This window comes from Erinaceus europaeus, chromosome 9 (assembly GCF_950295315.1).
Source record: "Erinaceus europaeus chromosome 9, mEriEur2.1, whole genome shotgun sequence".
Lineage (NCBI taxonomy): Eukaryota > Metazoa > Chordata > Mammalia > Eulipotyphla > Erinaceidae > Erinaceus > Erinaceus europaeus.
Window position 1 is genome coordinate 103,752,075 of NC_080170.1, and position 20,674 is coordinate 103,772,748.

The window sequence follows — 20,674 nt, forward strand, 5'->3', positions numbered from 1 at the left end:
AAGTTCTACCAGCCTTGTTCCTGACCAGGAACCAGGCGGCCAGGCTCCTACTGCACAGAATTCGGGGAGCAAAGACAATGCACAGAGGCCTGCTTGGACTTAGAGCTAACTAACACATAAACTACTTTGACTCAACAGAAGCAACCCATTCACTCAGAAGTGCAGCTATTATTTTAATTTTTGAAAGATTTATTTCATTAGAAAACATCAGAGAGAAAGGATCAAAGGACTGCTCAGCACTGGCATAAGGTGGTCCTGGTGATTGAACCTGTTACTTCCGGGGCCTCAAGCATGCAAGTTGGTACTTTAACAGATAGAACTATCTTCTTATCCCTAAAGATTGATCTCTCCTCTCTCTCTGTCTCCCCCTTTCTCTTTCTCTCACTTTAGTGGAACCTGGGGCACACATCTGTGTGATTTCATCATTCTGGGCAGCTTTATCACTCAGATAGAAAGACAGAAATAAAGACATATATACATAGAGAGAGGGCACATTATCAGAGTTGCCTCCAGTGCCCTGGCATCTTCCATGTGGTGCTGGGACTCAACCCAATGGGACTCTCTGTGTGTTATCATTCCAGGTCTTTTTATTTTTCTTTCTTTTTTGAAACTCAAATTGTATCAAATTTATTTAATTATTTAAATTTATGAAATTATCAAATCCACCCATCTACTGCTTCTTATCCCTCCTCAGTCACATGCCAAGGGCAATAGGCTTGTCTATTAATTGCACATTGACTTGCTCAGAACCCATATTGAAAGGAAGGCTGAGACTCCTGGTCAATCCAGGGCAGTTCTCCCACTGCCTGGTGTCCTGCTCTGGCTTCTTCCCATGGGAATGTATAGATTCTTATTGATTTATAGAGAGTGAGAAGTGGGGGTTCCCATCTCTGGGACACCATTAGAACTAGTTACCAGTTATTCCACAGTAGAGGGATTCCAGCACTGCGCAGTGTAGAGGGCAAAAGACCTCAAAGCCCCTCACCCCACAGGTCCAAAGACCTGTTTTTCAAGTCTACCCCTGAGAACCACTTAGTGGTTCAGAAGCAATATGGTGCAAGTCTAAAGAAACCTGACTCTAGGGGGTGCCGACGGCGGCATACCAAGTTGAGCACGTATGTGACCATGAGTGACCCAGGTGTAAGCCTCCAGTCCTCACCTCCAGGGGGAAAGCTTTATGAGTAGTGAAAGAGTGCTACACGTGTCTTTCTTTCTCCTTGCCTCTCTGCCCCTTCTTCTTCAACTTCTGTGTCCTATCAAATCAAACAAAAAAATTAAAGGAATTAAAAATATATATATCTTAGGGTGCGGGCAGTATCGCAGTGGGTTAAGTGCACATGATGTGAGACGCAAGAACTGGTATAAGTATACCTGTTCGAGCCTCCCGCTCCCCACCTACAGGGTGGTTGCTTCACAGGCAGTGAAGCAGGTCTGCAGATGTCTGTCTTTCTCTCCCCCTGTCTTCCCCTCCTCTCTCCAATTCTCTCTGTCCTATCCAACAACAACAGCAGCAGTAATAACAACAACGATAAAAAAAAAAAAGGGCAACAAAAGGTAAAAAAATAGCTTCCAGGAGCAGTGGATTTGTAGTGTAGGCACCTAGCCCCAGCAATAACCCTGGAGACTAAAATAAAATAAAACTATAAATATATATATATATATATATATATATATATTTAAAAGAACAAGAAAGAAATCTGACTCAGAGAGCCCCCCACCCCTGGGGGTCAGGAGACAGGTGTAGCTACTTAATGGAAACAGTTGTACCTTGAACACTGGTGAGGTCTAGGGTTGAGTGATTATAGAGAATTCTGGGGGCCGGGCCGGGTGGTGGTGCACCTGACTGAGCACTCACATTACAATGCGCAAGGACCTGGGTTCATGGCCCTGGTCCCCACCTGCAGGGGGAAAGCTTCACAAGTGGTAAAGGAGGAATGCAGGTGTCTCTCTGCCTCTTTCCCGCTATATCACCCGCTCCCCCCTCTCAATTTCTCTCTGCCTCTATCCAATAATAAATAAATAAATGTGAAAAGAGAGAGAAAACCAGCTGAACTGAAGGACTGTAAAGCAAACTAGACAAGCACCACCACCACCACAACAAAATTCCCTTTCTTGAATGGTTGCTCAGCATTGAGACCATGATTCTGAACTCCTTGCTAACAGACTATTTTTAACTGACAGAAAGTAAACCACATACATTTTTAGTCTACAGTTTGCAGTTTTGACCTGTGCCAGCACTCAGAAGCTGCCAGTGCACTGAAGGCAGTAACTACACCCCACCCCAGTCTCCCAATCTCTCAGTGCAGTGTGATTCTCACTTTTCCCAGCACCCCACCTGCCCCCTCCCACTCCGCGTCTCTAGGCAACCACCTACTGTCAGGTCACTAAAGACACATAGAGGATAGACTCTGGTTTCCTTCACAAAGCATGATTATGTTTGAGGCTCTTCAGTTTTGCTGTACAGATCCGTAATTTATTCTAGTTGATTGTTGAAAGGTAACATATCGGGTTGCTAGACCACAGTTTGCTTATTCGGTTACTTGTTGAAAGATGTTTGTAATGTTTCACTTTGGGGCTACTGCAAATAAACGTGTTTTGAATATTCACCAGTAAGTCTTTGTATGGATATATGATGCTTCTCTTGGGTAAATAAATACTCAGGAGTGGAATGGAAGAAAGCAGATGTTATGTTGACCTTTAAAGAGACTGTTTTCCAAATGTGGTTGTAACATTTTGTACCCTTCCTAACGGTGTGTGAGCATGCTGGTTACTTTACATCTTTCTCAATACTTGTTGTGGTTAGTCTTTTTAGTTTTAGCCAGGTTTTAGCAGCTACATGGTGAGTGCCTGTGCCTTTGTGATATTAATTTGCTGTTCTCTAATGACTAAGGAATTTTATCTTCTCATGTGCTTATTTGTTCTCTATATTCCAGAAAAAAAAAGTTTAAATCTTCTGCCCATTTTGCAATTGATCTCTTTTCTTAACATTTAGTTTTTATTTTACATTATGTTTTTATATTGGGATAGGAGGGGTGAGAAGAGGGTTTGCAAAAGTGGTAGGTATCCCAAGGGCTTTGGTGAAGGGATGTTCACATTTTGGTATGCTGTTGCAACATATTTTGATTTTTTTTTTTTTCCCAGAGCACTGCTCAGCTCTGGCTTATGGTGGTGTGAGCAATTGAATCTGGGTCTTCCTAGCCTCAGGCGAGAGAGTCTCTTTGCATAACCATTATGCTATCTCTCCCACCCACAACACATTTTGAAGAGGTGTGCAATCGTACTTCTAAAACATTTGTATTCTTGTAAACCAAGGCTAATTCAAAAACAAATGAAATTAGGGAGCCTGGCAGTGGTGTAGCGGGTTAAGCACACATGGCATGAAGCCCAAGGACCTGCTTAAGGATCCCAGTTCGAGCCTCTGGCTCCCTGGTTTGAGCCTCTGGCTCCCTGGTTCGAGCCCCTGGTTCCCCACCTTCAGGGGGTTCATTTCACAGGCGGTGAAGCAGGTCTACAGGGGTCTATCTTTCTCTTGCCCTCTCTGGCTTCCTGTCCTCTCTCAATTTCTCTGTGCCTATCCAACAACAGCAATAACAACGACGACTATAAACAAAGGCAACAAAAGGAGAAAAAAATTAAAATAATTTAAAAGAAATTTTAAAAAGGAAATTATTACGTGAAAAAGAAGCATTTGGAGAGACTAGAGATATAGCATAATGGTTCTGCAAAAGACTTTCATGCCCAGGGCTCTGAGGTTGCAGGTCCAACCTCCAGCGTGGACCACCATAAGCCAGAGCTGAGCAGTGTGCTGTCTGTCTATATATCTATCTATCTATTTTTTGCTCTGTATCTCTTTCATTAAACTGAAGAAAGGAAGGAAGAAGGAAAGGAACAAAGAAGGAAGAAGAAGGAAAGAAAGAAAGGGAAAAAAATTTTGAAAGGTGAGTGCTTTTTTTTTTTCACTTGACAAAAAGAACAAAGGAAAAACAAGCTTCAAGGGAAAGAGAGAAATTTATTGGAAGGATTCTGACAAGTATTGCATTAAAAGAATAATATAAAGCATATTCAGACAGAGGAGACTAATGCAAAAAGACTTTATTCTGGGGTTCCAACATCCAAGGTTTAGTCCCCTTCACTCACATAAGCCAGGGCTGAGCAGTGTTCTAGAAACAAACAAACAAACAAAACATGTTCAGCATGACTTCCAAATAGATTGCAAAAAAAAAAAAAAGTTCATGAAGAATGAAATGGGAGACAAAGTTGAAAAGGTGAGTTGTCTTCATATTGTGGAGTGTCTTAAATTGGAGCATGAGGATTGTGCTTAATTCTGTAGGCAAGGAGAAACCATAAAGGCTTTGGTTAAGGGACTGACCCAACAACACTAAATTGACCATTTCATGCTCACATTCTTTTACATATCCAATCATATCTTACCTGCTCATTACTGGAGCAAAGAAGAGGAAGAAGAGGAGGAGGAGAGGGAAAGAGGCTTAGGACCTGTGAGAAAGGGTGATAGGCAGCAAGACCTTGATTCCAGTGAAATGTTTTCTTGGGCATCATCTTTCCCTTCCTAGCTGGGTGGATAAGTGGAGTTCCTTGGGAGTGTTTTTCTTGGGTACTTGTATTGGATTTCAACTAAAAACACAGGATATTGGTATGGATCTTCATGGTCTAGGTTGAATTACAGTCCACACCCCCAAACTTCCTTGGTTACATTTTACTCAGCCCATTTAACTCTTCAAATACCTACCAAGAGAGGTTCTGAGAACGCTGAAGCTGGATAGGCCTCCAAGGTCAGCTAAACCACCATGTTCACTTACTCTCAGGGTTCTGTGAAGAAATGAGGGTGAGTGAATAACTCAGAGGATGCAAAAGCTGAATGCACTGTTGACTCTCTGAAACCCTACAGAGCAGCCCAACATAATTCTAGTTCTTGTTGCCATGCAACTATTCACAGTGACCACTTCTGCTTTTCCAAAATAAACCAGTTGGCATAAGAAGTTATATGGTCACCACAAGTAGAGCTTTCCTATATGTGGGCCCCAGAGTGAAGACACTCATGGGAAGAGAGCAACTATGAGTTGCTCTTAGAGTTACTATGGGAAGGGCAGGTGGAGTCTGTGAAAGCCGACAAGCTTATCTACTGATAGTTTCTCTAAGTCGTTCCCCCTCCCAATTTGTGATTATTAGTGATTTACAAGATTCTGAGATTATAGGATATAGTTCCACATCACCAAATTTCTGTGCTTTTGGAGGGTGGGGGTCCACCCTCCCCATGATAACCACCATAGTTCTCACAAAGTCTTAGAGACAGTTTGATTACTTCTGTTTATTTTATTTCTATTTATTTTGTTGTACATTCTTTTGAAGCAACCTCCCTGAAGTTAGGGAGTTGGGGGTTCAAACTGGGATCCTTGTGTCAGTCCTTATGCTTTATACTATGTGTGTTTAACCCAGTGCACTACCATCCAGCCCCCTTCAATTTTTTTAATCTTTATTTATTTATTGGTTGGAGATAGCCAGAAATAGAGAGGGAATGAGGATGATAGACAGGAAAAAAGACAGAGAGACACCTGCAATACTGCTTCACCACTTGAAAATCTTTCTCCCTGCAGATGGGGACCAGGGGCTCAAACCCAGGTCCTTGTGTATTGTAACATGTGCTCAACCAGGTGCACCACCACCTTCACTTTTTTTATTGTTTTATTTTTCTCGTGTTAAGCTATATAATCTCTTTGTAAATGTTTGATATCAATTTCTTGCCAGTTGTGTGATGTGGAAATACCTCTTTCCCAATTACTGGGTTGTCTATTTATTCTTGTATAGTTTATTTTCCATGTGTAGAAAGTGTCTATACTTTCTCAGTCAGCAGAGAGGAAGGTTAGATTGCTCTAGCTTAGGGGTCTGAAAAGAATATTGAAGTCAAATATAGGACTGACTTGAAAATGTTGGACAGAATGACCTAGAGGACCTGGTTTTTTCCCTCTGAGTCTCCGGATATCTCCCCTTCCTCTTGCTGGTCCAGTCCCAGGGACAATGTGTGGTGCTACCCTGTGCTGGTTGAGGTTCTGCGCTTTGGAGCACATTTTCCCTCTGCTGGAACATACTACCCCCACTCCCACATCACACACACACACGCTTGCGCGCGCACACACACTCACTCCACCCTCCTCCATTGTCTATCCGATAAATTTGCACCCACTGATCCTTTCAATACTGCAACTTCAACTCCCCTGTCCCCTCACTTCCCCAGGAGGTGGATCTGAGCTTCTTCACAGTTTTTTTCCCCCCTCCAGGGTTATCATTGGGGCTTAATGCAAGCAGTACAAATCCACCACTCTCAGTGGCCATTTTTTCTTTTTTTTTTTTCCTTTTCTTTCTATTTTACTTTTGATACAGATGGAAATTAAGGGGGGTGTGTCAGGTGGTAGAGCAGTGGGTTAAGCACACATGGCATAAAAGCGCAAGTACCAACTTAAGGATCCTGGTTTGAGCCTCCGGCTTCCCACCTCCAAGTGAGGGTCACTTGACGAGCGGTGAAGCAGGTCTGCAGGTGTCTATCTTTCTCTCCCCTCTTTGTCTTCCCTTCCTCTCTCAATTTCTCTCTGTCCTATCCAACAACAATGACATCAATAACAACAACAATAATAACCACAACAGTGATAAAACAAGCAGGGCAACAAGAGGGGGAAAAAATTGCCTATAGGAGCGGTGGATTCATGGTGCAGGAACTGGGCCCCAGCAATAACCCTGGAGGCAAAAAAAAGGTGAAAAAAGAGAAAAGAAGAGAAGAGAGAAGAAAAGAAAAGAAATTGAGAGTAGAAGGAGAGATGGAGAGAGAAAGAGAGACACCTGCAGACCTGCTTCATCACTTGTGAAGCGCCTTCCTGCAGGTGAGGAGTAGGAGCCTGAAACTGGGTCCTTGTACACAATGCTGTGTGTGCTTAATTAAGGAGTGTGCCAGCACCCACCCCCCTGTTCTTAGTCTTTTGAGTCTCTAAGTATCTTATATCCTTTTTCTCTCCTGGCTTCCACTCACACTGTATACTGGCTCAGGTTTGGCCCCACCATCCTGTGCTGTGCTCTTGCCCTCTCCCCCTCTGTCTCTCTGTCTCTGCCTCTATCTAAAAAAAACTGACCTGGAGCAGTGAAGCCCTCATGACAACAAAGCAAACATTGTTTGCTGTTGTTACTTAATTTGATAGGACAGAGAGAAATGGAGGGGAGAGAAAGAGATAGAGAGACGCTTGCAGCACTGCTCCACCACTTGTGAAGCTCCCCCTGCAGGTGGGAATGGGGAGCTTGAACCCAGATCCCTGTGCATGGCAGTGTGTGTGCTTAAGCCAGTGTACCACCACTCATCCTCTAAAATCAAGCGTTCTAATGGGCTGGATTTCTTCACCAGCTCCTTCCCCTCTCAGACAGCAGGCAGCATGGGGGCCAGGGCTGTCCCTGAATGCTGAGCACATCCACTGGGAAAATGTTCACTGGGCATTGGAATATTTCAAGCCCTCCGTTGTGGACACCCAGCAGTGCACACAACAGTCTCACTGCCCCTGGTCCTGCAGCCCATCCTATAAAGGCCACAGCCAGGGGATCTTCCTCACACACACATGTGCCTTGCACACACATGTTCATACCTTCTAAACTGGACAGAGGGACCTACTGAGAACCTTGGGCTCCTCTCTAGAAACCCAGCACTCAAAACAAATTGGTCTTTTCCTATGCAGTTTTTTTCTGAATTTAGAGAAGGAATTTTTGATCTATTTTAAAACAGGGAAAGGGAAGTCTGTAAGGCTGAACTATCTATCAGTGCTGGCAAGTGACCTGGCTGGTCTCCTGGGAGAAACCCTGTGCTATGGGCCCCACCTCCTATTGCCTCACCTGAGGTAGGGGGCCAAGAGCAAAGCCTGACCTTGAACTTTCAGTTTCCCACTAGCCCCAGCGTTCACCTAGTAGGGCTACTCTGTGGGACAGAGAGTCAGAGAGGCAGGTGGTGTCAGTGTCCAGCACCAGGCAGGGTCTTTCCCAGGCTCAGCTTCAAGACCCAGAGATTGAGCAGAAGCTGTATGCCTTCTGTGGTGAGGAGGGCCCTGCTCAAAGTGATCTGTGCAGTTCCTGGAGTGGGGGCAAGACTTACATCTGGGACTAAGCAACGTGCCATTTTCTGGAGCCTGGAAAAGATGTGACCACAGAAGCAAAAGGGGGTGGGGGCTGAGTGGCAGCAAAACAGAGTTTTATACCTGAGGTACCAGAGGTTCCAAGTTGAAGACATCACCATAAAGCGGAGCTGAACAGAGCTGGGGGGAGAGAAAGGTGCATGGAGGGGGTGGGGAGATGGATGAATAAGAGAGAGAGGAGGGAGTCGAGCTGCTCTCACAATACTGTAAGCCAGGGCTGGGGAAACCACTCAGTATTAGAGCATGGAATTTTCATGCTTGAGGACTCAGAAGCCCCAGGCTCAGTCCCTAGTCCTTCCACATGCCAGATATGAGCAGTACTTTGCTATCGCCTTCAAAACTCCGCAGATTAATTAGTAAGTGGTGCCTAGGACTATGTAGCACTAATGCCTGTGAGAAGTCCCAGGTCTGATATCAGCTCTCCACAGTGCTGGGGCTGAGCAGTGCTCTGACCTCTCTAGCTCATTAAATTAAATAAATAAGTCTATTTTTAAAGGTACAGTGAAATTACACTTTTAAAAAAAGTGGATAAATCTTTTTAGAAAAAGATTATTTTTTTTTAAATTCTTTATTGGGGAATTAATGTTTTACATTTGACAGTAAATACTATAGTTTGTACATGCATAACATTCCCCAGTTTCCCATATAACAAACAATACAACCCCCACTAGGTCCTCTGTCATCCTTTTTGGACCTGTATTCTCCCCCACCCCCCAGAGTCTTTTACTTTGGTGCAATACACCAACTCCAGTTCAGGTTCTACTTGTATTTTCTCTTCTGATCTTGTTTTTCAACTTCTGCCTAAGAAGGAGATCATCCCATATTCATCCTTCTGTTTCTGACTTATTTAACTTAACATGAATTTTTCAAGCTCCATCCAAGATAGGCTGAAAACAGTGAAGTCACCATTTTTAATAGCTGAGTAGTATTCCATTGTACATATATACCACAACTTGTTAAGCCACTCATCTGCTGTTGGACACCTGGGTTGTTTCCAGGTTTTGGCTATTACAAATTGTGCTGCTAAGAACATACGTGTACACAGATCTTTTTGGATAGGTCTGTTGGGTTCCTTAGGATATATCCCCAGGAGAGGAATTGCAGGGTCATAGGGTAGGTCCATTTCTAGCCTTCTGAGAGTTCTCCAGACTGTTCTCTACAGAGGTTGGACCAATTGACATTCCCATCAGCAGTGTGGGAGGATTCCTTTGACCCCACAACGTCTCCAGCATTTGCTGCTGTTACCTTTTCTGATGTATGACATTCAGGACTGAAAAAGGACTGAAATGGTATCTCATTGTTGTCTTTATTTGCATTTTTCTGACAGTCAAAGACTTGGAGCATCTTTTCACGTGTTTCTCAACCTTTTGGATTTCTTCTGTGGTGAATATTCTGTCCATGACCTCTCCCCATTTTTGGATGGGGTTATTTGTGGTTGAGTTTGGCAAGCTCTTTATATATTTTGGTTATTAAACTTTTGTCTGACGTATGGCATGCAAAGATCTTCTGTGAGGGGTCTCTTAGTTTGGGTAGTGGTTTCTTTTGCTGTGCAGAAGCTTTTAATTTGATGTAGTACCATAGATGTATTATACTTGCCTTAGTCTTCTTTGTAATTGGACTTGTTTCATTGAAGATGTCTTTAAAATTTATGAGGAAAGAGTTCTGTGAATATTTTCCCCTAAGTATCTCATAGTTTCTGGTCTAACATCCAAGTCTTTGATCCACTTGGAATTTACTTTTGTATTTGGTGAAATATAGTGGTTCAGTTTCATTCTTCTGCAAGTTTCAACCCATTGTTTCCAACACCATTTGTTGAAGAGACTTTGCTTTCCCCATTTAATAAGAAAAAGATTATTTTTAAATACTTTGTTTACTTTATTTTAATGAGAGAGAAAGAGAGAGAGAGATACAGAGAAAGACAGAGAGAGACAAAACTTAGAGCACTGCTCAGCTCTGGATTATGGTGGTGCCGGCGATTGAACCTGAGATCTCAGAGCCTCAGACATGAGAGTCTTTTGCATAACCATTATGCTGTCTCCCCAGCCCCCAAAAAAGATTATTATAAATCAGTCTCAGGTCCCCACCAGCCCTCACTCCTTAGCTCACTGTTTCACTCTTTCACCCTAATTGACTGATGTGTTTAAACCAACCTCCCCATCCCATTTCAGAGAATTTCTTCTTCTTTCATTTGGATGTTTATAACAGTTTTGGATAGTCCTGTTGAACCTCATCTCAACCTCTACCACCTCCTTCATTACATATGAACACTCTTTTTAAATTTAATTTAAAAATTTTTTAGGACAGAAATAAATTGAGAAAGGGGATGGAGACACCTGCAGTACTGTTTCACCACTCATGAAGGCTCCCCCCCCCACCCCCCATGCACAGGTGTGGGTTGGGGGCTTGAACCCAGGTCTTTGCTCATGGTTACCTGTATACTCAATGGGGTGCACCATCACCTGGCCCCAAATATGAATACTTTTTAGGGTAGAGAATTGGGGTAAGTCATGGACACACAAAGGCCTAAAGACCAGGAGAGGAGTTGCTCCTCTCGGGGGTGGGGGGCTGGACTCCACAGAAGGCCAGTCTAGCTGCTCTGCCCTTGGACCCTGGAAGGTCTGTGGCCCCCAACTCTGAACCTCTCTCAATTCAAAGCAGATAAGGAGCTACCGAAAAGAGAGAGACGGTGACTCAGAGGTGGTGGAGAAATGCCAGGTAACCTGAGCCCTGAAACCCAGGCTACTCACCCACAGATTGGTGTGGTTCTGCCCAGGCCTCTCTCCAACCAGCCCCAGCACTGCTGCTTCCCAGAGCACACTGCTTCCTCCCACTGCCACCCCCTCTACCTCCAGGGCACACCACTTGCCCTTTTGCTTCCCGGGGTCACTGCCTCCTCTGTGGGCACATCAGTTCACTCAAGTAAGCCTGAGTGTAAGGAGTCAAGTGGTTTCAAGGGAGGGAGGCAGGAGTGTTGTGGAGTGAGGGATCCAGAGCTCCATTCTAAAATGCATATCAGAAGCATGGTGGGAGACCCCTGGACTCTAGCCCCTCACACTCCAGTCCAGGAAATATGACAAAAATTCAGAACAGTAGTGGACGCAGTGGGGCACAGGCACGCAGGACTGCCACCCATAGAGCGGCAGCTGATCTCCTGGGCAGCAGCAGACTGAGAACCTTTCCTCCACCCACCTTTCCACTAAGAAAGTTCTCCACAGTGGGTGGGGTACAGAGAAGGATGGTGAGCACCTAGTACAGAGGATGCCCTAAACACATTTGCTGAGTAGAGGAGTGATTAAAACCAGAAACACACAAAAAGGGGAGGGTGACTAAGGAGGTAGGAATTGAGAGTGGGTAGAAATTGAAGACAAACGGAGGTGAATGAATGATTGAAGGGAGGGGTCTGCGTCAGAGCAGAGAATGTATGCTTGTAACTCTTGAATCACGACCACCTAGCTCTAAGGACAGCCTCTGCCTAGCCCATGCCTCAGTTTACATTGTCTGGTCACACTACCTTCAAGGGTTAAGACTCTGGGCACAAGGATGCTGGTCTCCTAACTGGAGGTCCCCTGCAGATACAGAAACTGGGATTAAATGAGATGGAGAGACATTGCCAAGGTCAGGTGAATAGGAGTACAGTAGCCTCTCCAGGTCAGGCTCTGGTCCTGGCTTGCGGGTAGTAAGAGGGAGCTTTCCTGCTCCAGGACTGGGTGAGGGCCAGGACACACTAGCACAGGGAACCAGTTCCACCCGACCTCTGGGGCCTCCCTGTAAACAAACCCAGCCCCCACCTACACTCCCACAGCCTCTTCTAACCTCTCTCCTCACCTCTCCAGGGACTCTCTGATCCACCTAGCTGCTTGATACCACCACTACCCCCACCACTGGTTTGTTTTTTGTTTTGTTTTTTGGAAACACTCATTTACTCAGACTACTTGAATCACCTTAGAAAGCCAATTTATTTTTTTTTCTTTCTCTCTCTCTCTCTTTTTTGGTACTTTGGTTGACAGATATTCAAACCACAGAGAGAGACTGGCATGATAAGACATGTCCTAGGCTCCTTAGAAGCTGGAGAAAGCTTCTATCAAGCATGAGGCAGCTTGGTTAAAGAAAAATTAACGATTAAGAATATGTATGCCTCTTACACATAAGAGACCCAGAAAATTCTGAGTCAGTCATCACATACAACTTCGGTTTATTTTATTTTATTTTACTTTATTTTATTTATTTATTTTCCTCCAGTCACTGGGGCTTAGTGCAGGCACTAGAATCCACCACCACTACTGGTATCCATCTTTTTCTTTCTTTCTTTTTTTTTTTTGCATTTTCATTTGATAGGACAGAGAGTAATTGAGAGGGTGGGGCCAGGTAGTAGCACAGTAGGGTAAACACACATGACACGAAGCACAAGGACTGGCGCAAGGATCCAGGTTCGAGCTCCTGGCTCCCTACCTGCAGGAGGTCACTTCACAGGCGGTGAAACAAGTCTGCAGTTGTCTACCTTTCTCTCCCTCTCTCTGACTTCCCCTCCTCTTTCCATTTCTTTCTGTCCTATCCAACAACAACGATGGCAATAACAACAACAAGGGCAACAGAAAGGAAAAAATTGGCCTCCAGGAGCAGTGGATTCATAGTGAAGACACCGAGCTCCTCCAGAGATAACTCTGGAGGCAAAAAAACAAAAAAAGAAAAGAAAAGAAATTGAGAGGGGAGGGGTAGATAGAGGGAGAGAAATATAGACACCTGCAGAAGTGCTTCACCACTTATGAAGCGTTCCCCACTGCAGGTAGGGAGCAGGGGCTCAAACCCTGGTCCTTGCGCTTAGTACTATGTGCCTTTAGCTGGGTGCACCACCTCCAGGCACCATTTTATTATATTTATGTGGTCATCACAAGGCTTTTACCGCTCTCAGATGACTTTTTCAGACATGAAGAGAGAGAGACACAGAGAGAAAGAGCATGCAAAAGACACCACAGCACTGAAGCTTCTTCCACTGTGATAGGGGCTGGTCCGGCAAAGCAGACACACACACACCATCAGGTGAGCTATCCTGCTATTTCAACATCTTTTTTTATATTTATTTATTTATTCCTTTTTGTTGCCCTTGTTGTATTGTAGTGATTATTGTTGTTGTTATTGATGTCATTGTTATTGGATAGGACAGAGAGAAATGGAGAGAGGAGGAGAAGACAGAGGTGGGGAGAGAAAGACACCTACAGGCAGACCTGCTTCACCACTTGTGAAGGACACCCTGCAGGCAGGGGCCGGGGGCTCAAAACTGGGCCTTTACAGTGATCCTTGCACCTCGTGCTGCCTGCACTGAAGCCACTGCACTACCGCCTGACTTCCTTCAACATCTTTTTCAAAGAGCTCAGTTAACTCAAAGGACTTTAGGGGAAAGAAAGGAAGCGTCAATTACCTTTAAACATGAAACTCTGGAGAAGGAGGGCAGGAAGAGGTTAGAATAGGGGCTCTGGGATGTGGTACATGATGGTAGAAAAGGACCAAGTTGGCAGTGAGAATGCTTTGCAGACAGCTATCATGGGGAAACAAGAAATTCTATCTATGTGTTAACAACTGTAATCCATTAACCACCACCACCCCCCATTTTTTTTAAAGAAATAACGAAGGGGAGGCCTGGGTGATGGCACAACTGGTTGAGGGCACATGTTACAGTGCACAAAGACTCAGGTTCGAGCCCCCAGTCCCCACCTGCAAGGGCAAAGCTTTGCAAGTGGTGAAGCACAATTGCAGCTGTCTGTCTGTCTGTCATCTTCTCTATCACCCACTTCTCTCTCGATTTCTGGCTATCACTATCCAATAAATAAAGATGATAAAAAAATTAAGAAACAGGGAGTCGGGCTGTAGCGCAGCAGGTTAAGCGCAGGTGGCACAAAGCACAAGGACCGGCATAAGGATCCCGGTTCGAACCCCGGCTCCCCACCTGCAGGGGAGTCGCTTCACAGGCGGTGAAGCAGGTCTGCAGGTGTCTATCTTTCTCTCCCCCTCTCTGTCTTCCCCTCCTCTCTCCATTTCTCTCTGTCCTATCCAACAACAACAACAACAATAATAACTACAACAATAAAACAACAAGGGCAACAAAAGGGAATAAATAAATAAATAAAATATTTTTTAAAAAATTAAGAAACAAAACAAAAACAACAAAAAAGTTATTAAAAAGGAAGAAAGAAAGAAAGAAAGAAAGAAAGAAAGAAAGAAAGAAAGGGAGGATAAGATAGCTAACAGGGGTTTTATAAAAGCAAAGACATGTAGACTTAAGTTCTGCCTTTGTCATACACCAGATCCTCTCTCTCTACCTCTCTAGAAAACTTCATATCGAAAGTATTCTCCACTCTGTCTCTGCCCCCCCCCCCCATGAAAAATCACTTTGTCGGAGATATATTTGGGGAGATAACAGACTTCTGTTCCTCAATAATGCTCAGTAAGAGTTGACTGGTGAGAGCAAGTGGGGGATGGGGGGTGGGGAGATGGTGCCTGGAACTCTAGCAGTCTGGGAAACCCTGTGTTTTGAGAAGTTTCTCAGTGGTTTTTCTCTGTGCAGTCTGAAAGCCCATGGCCCGACAGGAGAAGTACTTTTATGGTTCTGTTAGATGAGCGAGAGATGTTTGTTATTAGACCTTCATTTATACTCAGATACATGCAAAGGACTGCGGTCGGCTTCCAAGCCAAATTAAAATCAAGTCAAATCAAGTTAGTGGGTGGACTTGCCTTGGGGAAAGGGGACTCCAGCTGAAACAGGTTCATGAACCCCTTACCTTTGAAATTACTTTCCAGAAACGCAAGCATCAGCTTCTTTCAATAACAAGATGTGACTCAGTTCATTTCCAATCTAATTTTGGAGTGACTCTCTGAGAGCCATGAATAGACAAGAACAACTGTGTGACACGCGCTGGCACGCAGGTATCACGTGACTGTTGAATGGCTAGTCCTTTTTGCATGTGGCCTGCAAAGTTTGCACATTCAGTCACTTAGATGTTTCAACCAAAGGATAAAGAAAAACAAGAGGAATGGCCTTCAGCCATACTTCAAAGATGGCAGATATTGTTACAAGGCCATAACCAAAGTACCAGAACGTTTTAGAGAAGTCCTTTATCATTATTTTATATAGAGAGGCAGAGAGGAACTGAGAGGAAAGGAGGAGACAGAGAGGGAGAAAGAGAGAGGAACCTGCTTCACCTCTCTTAAAGTTTCCTCGGACAGATGGAGATCAGGAGCTTGAACCTAGGTCCCTGTGTACTGTAATGTGTGTGCTCTACTAGCCGTGTGCTACCCAGCCCCTGAGAGACTATCTTTTTTTTTTTTTTGAGACTATCTTAAACCAAGCTGCCAGTTATCAATGAATTATGACCATCACACCCATTGGAGACACTGACACCCTGCCCCATGCTATTCTCTTTTACTTTGGCAAACAGTAAACCCAGCTTTGTCTTATCAGCTGGTTGTGTTGGTTTTACTGGAGCCATAATTGATAGACTTCAAACAATATCCAGCCTATTACATCTCATCATTCTGTGGATTGTCTGGGCTCCAAGGTCAGCTCTTCAGCTCTTCTGCGGTTCGTTGACTGTGCTGCTGTGGAGGTGGGACTTCTCTAATGGCAACATCCAAGATGGCTCCATTCAGGTTCTGAGTCTTGGCAGTGATGGCTGGAAGGCTGGATTCAGCTGGGAGGCTGGGATGGCATGCCAGGGCCTGCCTCTCTCTCTCATTCCAATTTTTTTTCTATTAAATGTATGTTATTTTAATGTAATGAAATGTACAGAGGGAAAGAGAGAGAGATATCAGAGTACTAATTGACTCTGAATTATAGTGGTTATCAAGATTAAATCTATAATCTTGGAGTTTCAGGCATGAAAGTCATTTGCAGAACCACTGTGCTATCTCCAGAATTCTGCATTTCAGTATTGTCTTTAACAATCTGTTTAAAGACGCACTGCGAGGGGATGGACCCAGTCTTTTCATATATGCAACTCATCTTATTATTATTATTCTATACCTATAAAAAGAGAAGAGGAGAAGGAGAGATATCAAAGCACCCTTCCATCATTCATGGAGTTCTCTCGGTGCTGTATTTGGTGCTCTCATATGATGGTAGGAATTGAAGCCAGAGCCTGATGCAATGATACAGGTGTCTCTTCCTCATCTCTCTCTTCCTCTCGATCTCAGCCATAGGAAAAAAAAAAAAAAAAAAAAAAAAAAAGGACCACCAAGAATGGTGGAGCTTGGAAGGACCAGCATAAGGATCTCGGTTCAAGCCCCTGGCTCCCCATCTGCAGGGGAGTCGCTTCACAGGTGGTGAAACAGGTCTGCAGGTGTCTTGTCTTTCTCTCCCCCTCGCTGTCTTCCCGTCCTCTCTTCATTTCTCTCTGTCCTATCCAACAACGACAACATCAACAAAAACAACAACAATACAACAAGGGCAACAAAATGAAATAAATAAATACTAAAAAAAAAAAAAAAAAAGAATGGTGGAGCTATGTAGACACCAATCCCCAGTGTCAGGGAGGCGGGTGGGGGGTACCTAATCACATTACAGAGCATTTAGAGAATGAGAACACACACACAGTTTCCTGCTCTAATGCAGATGCTCTGTGGTTCCTGTGTGTCCTCTCCCAGCCTTGCTCTATGAGTGGACTTAGGAAGCCGCTCAGAAACAAGGGCTTTGCGGAGCTGACTATTACCTTGTCAGCAGAGGACTGACTTCCCAGCTGGGAAAAGCAGAGTCATGATCATAGACGATGGAAAGGGCAGTGTGAATAACCTCCTGGTACTGTGTGGCAAATGAGTCTCTACATGGGTTTCTGAGGTGGTACCTGCAGGCAGAACAGGAAAGGATGGAGAGAAAAGAGGGAGGATGGAGTACAAACACAGACAGAGCTTGCTTGGGATGCAGGGTGGGAGGCTGCATGCGTAATGTAATTGCAAGCATTGTTCTTCTTGTCCAGCAGAGCTTGACTGAACACCTACTGGGTAGTGGACATTGTAACGGGCATGCAGATGAATGCAGACATGGAGGACAGCTCATGGGCTTGTGTGATGGGAGAGATGATGTCACAACTGCCAATGACAGCATGGCACAACAGATAAGGGTTGAATAAGAAAGGAGTAGGGAGTTGGGTGGTAGCACAGCAGGTTAAGCACACGTGGTGCAAAGCGCAAGGACCAGCAGAAGGATCCCAGCTGGAGCCCCCAGCTCTCCACCTGCAGAGGAGTTGCTTCACAGGTGGTGAAGCAGGTCTGCAGGTGTCTATCTTTCTCTCCCCCTCTCTGTCTTCCCCTCCTCTCTCCATTTCTCTCTGTCCTATCCAACAATGATGACATCAATAACAACAATAACCACAACAACAATAAAAAACAAGGGCAACAAAAGGGAAAATAAATTTTAAAAAATTTTTAAAAAGAAAGGAGTGGCTGGGGAGACAATATAATGATTATGCAAAAGGCTTTCATGCCTGAAGCCCTGAGGTCCGAGGTTCAATCCCCAGAACCAACATAAGTTAGAGCTGTGTCTTTCTCTCTGTGTCTCTCTCTCATTATGATACATAAATTTTAAAAAAAAGAATAAGGACCATGGGAGTTGGGTGGTAGCACAGCGGGTTAAGCCTAGGTGGTGCAAAGCGCAGGGACCGGCATAAGGATCCCGGTTCGAGCCCCCCGGCTCCCCACCTGCAGGTAAGTCGCTTCACGGGCGGTGAAGCAGGTCTGCAGGTGTCTATCTTTCTCTCCTCATCTCTGTCTTCCCCTCCTCTTGACATTTCTCTCTGTCCTATCCAACAACAACGACATCAATAAAAACAACAAGAGCAACAAAAAGGAAATAAATAAATTATTATTTATAAAAAAGAATAAGGGCCAGAAAGTAGCAGGTTCAATCCTCTGGTCTCCCTCTGCAGAAGGGAAGCTTCAAGAGCAGTGAAGCAGATTGTAGATGTCTCTCTTCCCACCCATCCCCCAGCCCCTCTTGATTTCTCTCTGTCCTATCAAATTAAATAAATAAATAAATAAATATTTTTCAAAAACTCTTTGAAATAATAAAAAAAAAGCAAAAATAGTTTTGGGGAGGTGTGGGTGGGGGTGAGGGTTTAATGGGCTAGGACCTAGGCCATATTGTCCCTGGGAAAAGAAGACTAGAGCCAGGTTCAGGGAAGGCTGAGTGGAGAGGGCAGGGAATGACAGGGATTGGGAGACTAAAGAGTTGGCAGGATGACACTGAGAACATGAAAGGTTTTTTTTGTAAGGAAAGAGGACCCATAGTTTGGCAAGGTGTGGTAAGGCAGAGACTGTCCTCAGTCCCCAGCAGTTCCTAGACACAACACCCATGATCCCCAGTCAGATGTACACCCCAGTTCACTGTGTCATATTTCCCAGTACAGGAAGCCCTCAACTTTATCCTCCCACCTGTTCCCCTCTCCATTTACATCTGGGATGGGAAAATGAAGTGACACCAATCCAACAGGTTCAAAGAAAGGCAGAAAGGGAGACCAGGCAATGAAAAGGCTCAGAGACTACAGCTAAAATGACATTGATTTAGGACAGAGTAGAGTAAGTCTCCAGACTGGTGTAGTGGCAAGGCTAGGAAGTGACCCATCAGATGAGGGAAAGCTCAGAGTTGAGATCTGGACCCCTGGCTGGAGGTTGTAGGCTAAACACAAAAACTTAACTTATTGAAGTTCCAGTTGAACCCAGTCCAACATCAGACTGGAAGCTGGTTTGCTATATTATCTTAAGATGATTGATTGTTTGAAACCAAAAGTCTATTTCTAAACCTGTAGGTATGTATAAATATAACCTCAGACTCTGAGATGTTTGATAAAGGAACTGTGTGGATATTTGAGGCAAGAACATTTTCAGTTCTCTTTCTAAAATTCTTCCCAGCATTAAACTGTTTCAAAATGTTGCTTCTTCTTCAGAGAAATACTCCCTGCTTTGCACTTAAATGGAAATCCTTAACAACTCACATCAGAGTAGTCTATAGAGTTCTGGAGCTTGTCATATTTTATGCTTCCTCTCCAACCTGGCCACCCCATCATGCTCTCCCCCACTCCAAACTCCAGCTAAAGAGAAAAACACAACTAAGTCTTTGGTTTCTGAAAGTTTTAGAGGCTTATTTTCTTCTTTCAAGCACTAATAGTCCATTCCATAATTACTTTATCATGTACTCAGGCAACTATCTATCTGGTTCTGCTCAATTCGATCTGTATGAAACTAATTTTATAGGCCCTAACAATATTACGGGACTCAGGAAAGAATAACTTTGTGGGGCTAGGAAGACAACAGTGGTTCTTGAAAAAAAAAAAAAAAAGGCTATTTCATGCTTGAGGCACCAGATCCCAGGTTCAATCCCCAGCATGACCATAAGTCAGAGCTGAGTTGCTCTCATCTCTCTACATCTTTCTCTCGGTATCTTTATTATTAAAATAAACAAATAAAACACATATTTTTAAAAAGAATAACTCTCTGTACTCAAAAGTATTTGTTTACCACAGGTCTAGGGTGTGGGAAACCTTCTTTTAAGTTTTGTATCCCATTCTGGACTCCAGTTATCAACTGAGTTGTCACTGGAATGACGGAATACTTTCGTGGGGCTATGGATGTGCATAGAACTTTGGTGCATGGGCATGGTGTGGAACTAGCCCCTATAAAATTATAAATCATTATTAAATCACTTATAAAAACAAATAACTATATACGAATTAAAAGAAAAGCCTTCAGCACTTTTCTACTGACTTTGACTCCTAAATGATAAATTCAGTGTTTGCTTCTAAAAGTAGTCTGACATTGCCTTTTGCCTTCTTCTCACCCTATTAAGGAATAATATTCCTGTTTTACATTTTGATGTCTTAGAAACAGGTGCTATAGCTAAGAGAAGAAAGTGACAGAAGAGAAATTACATAGTAGAAGATGTGAAGTTTGGGGTGGAATTGTTTATCAATTGCAGTAATTCTCTCAGCTGTAGGTTTTTTGTAAGCTGAATTTATAAATCTCATATCTCACATTTATGAAAAAGTTGTGAAGCTAGTTTAACATGAAAATAGACCACATTTGTGAAAAACAAAATGGTTACTATTCTGTCCCTTAAATAGCACTGGTACCAGTAAGCGATACTTGCAGTTCTAAAAGGAAAAAAAAAAGTATTGATCTTGCTTGACAAAAGACAAATTAGAAGGGGAAACATATCTGGACTAGAAAAAATAGCTACTGTCATGTCTTATTATTAATTTAAACTCTATTCACTTGTGCTGCACTCAGAGCTCCTCTTGTTCTTACTATAAAGAAATATTTGTAGTATAAATAATACTGCAAGAACTATGTTTAACCTGCTTAAGAGAATACATTATTAAAATGAGTTTAAGGAATTAGTTTTATGAAAGCAGCGCTTTTGCAAAGAGACTATATGTCTTTGTAAATTCACTACCTTTCCACTTGGATATTTAAGATTCAGATTTTTTTTTCACTAGTTCCAGCTGACGTTCTTGTTT

General features: G+C 43.6%; 1 long non-coding RNA gene across 3 annotated transcripts in view; it reads right to left on the minus strand.

The window, feature by feature from the left end:
- The window catches only part of LOC132540475 (uncharacterized), a 53,125-nt gene that overhangs the window by 28,735 nt on the left and 3,716 nt on the right, over positions 1–20,674 (minus strand). Inside the window, exons 2-3 of one of the 3 annotated variants that reach the window (XR_009551673.1) lie at positions 4,748–4,827; positions 4,011–4,160 (exon numbers count right to left, since the gene is read on the minus strand). This is a non-coding gene — a long non-coding RNA (uncharacterized LOC132540475). Of the gene's footprint in view, positions 1–4,010; positions 4,161–4,493; positions 4,633–4,747; positions 4,828–20,674 lie in introns of those variants that run through there. The other 2 variants (XR_009551674.1, XR_009551675.1) reach the window with 2 other exon arrangements.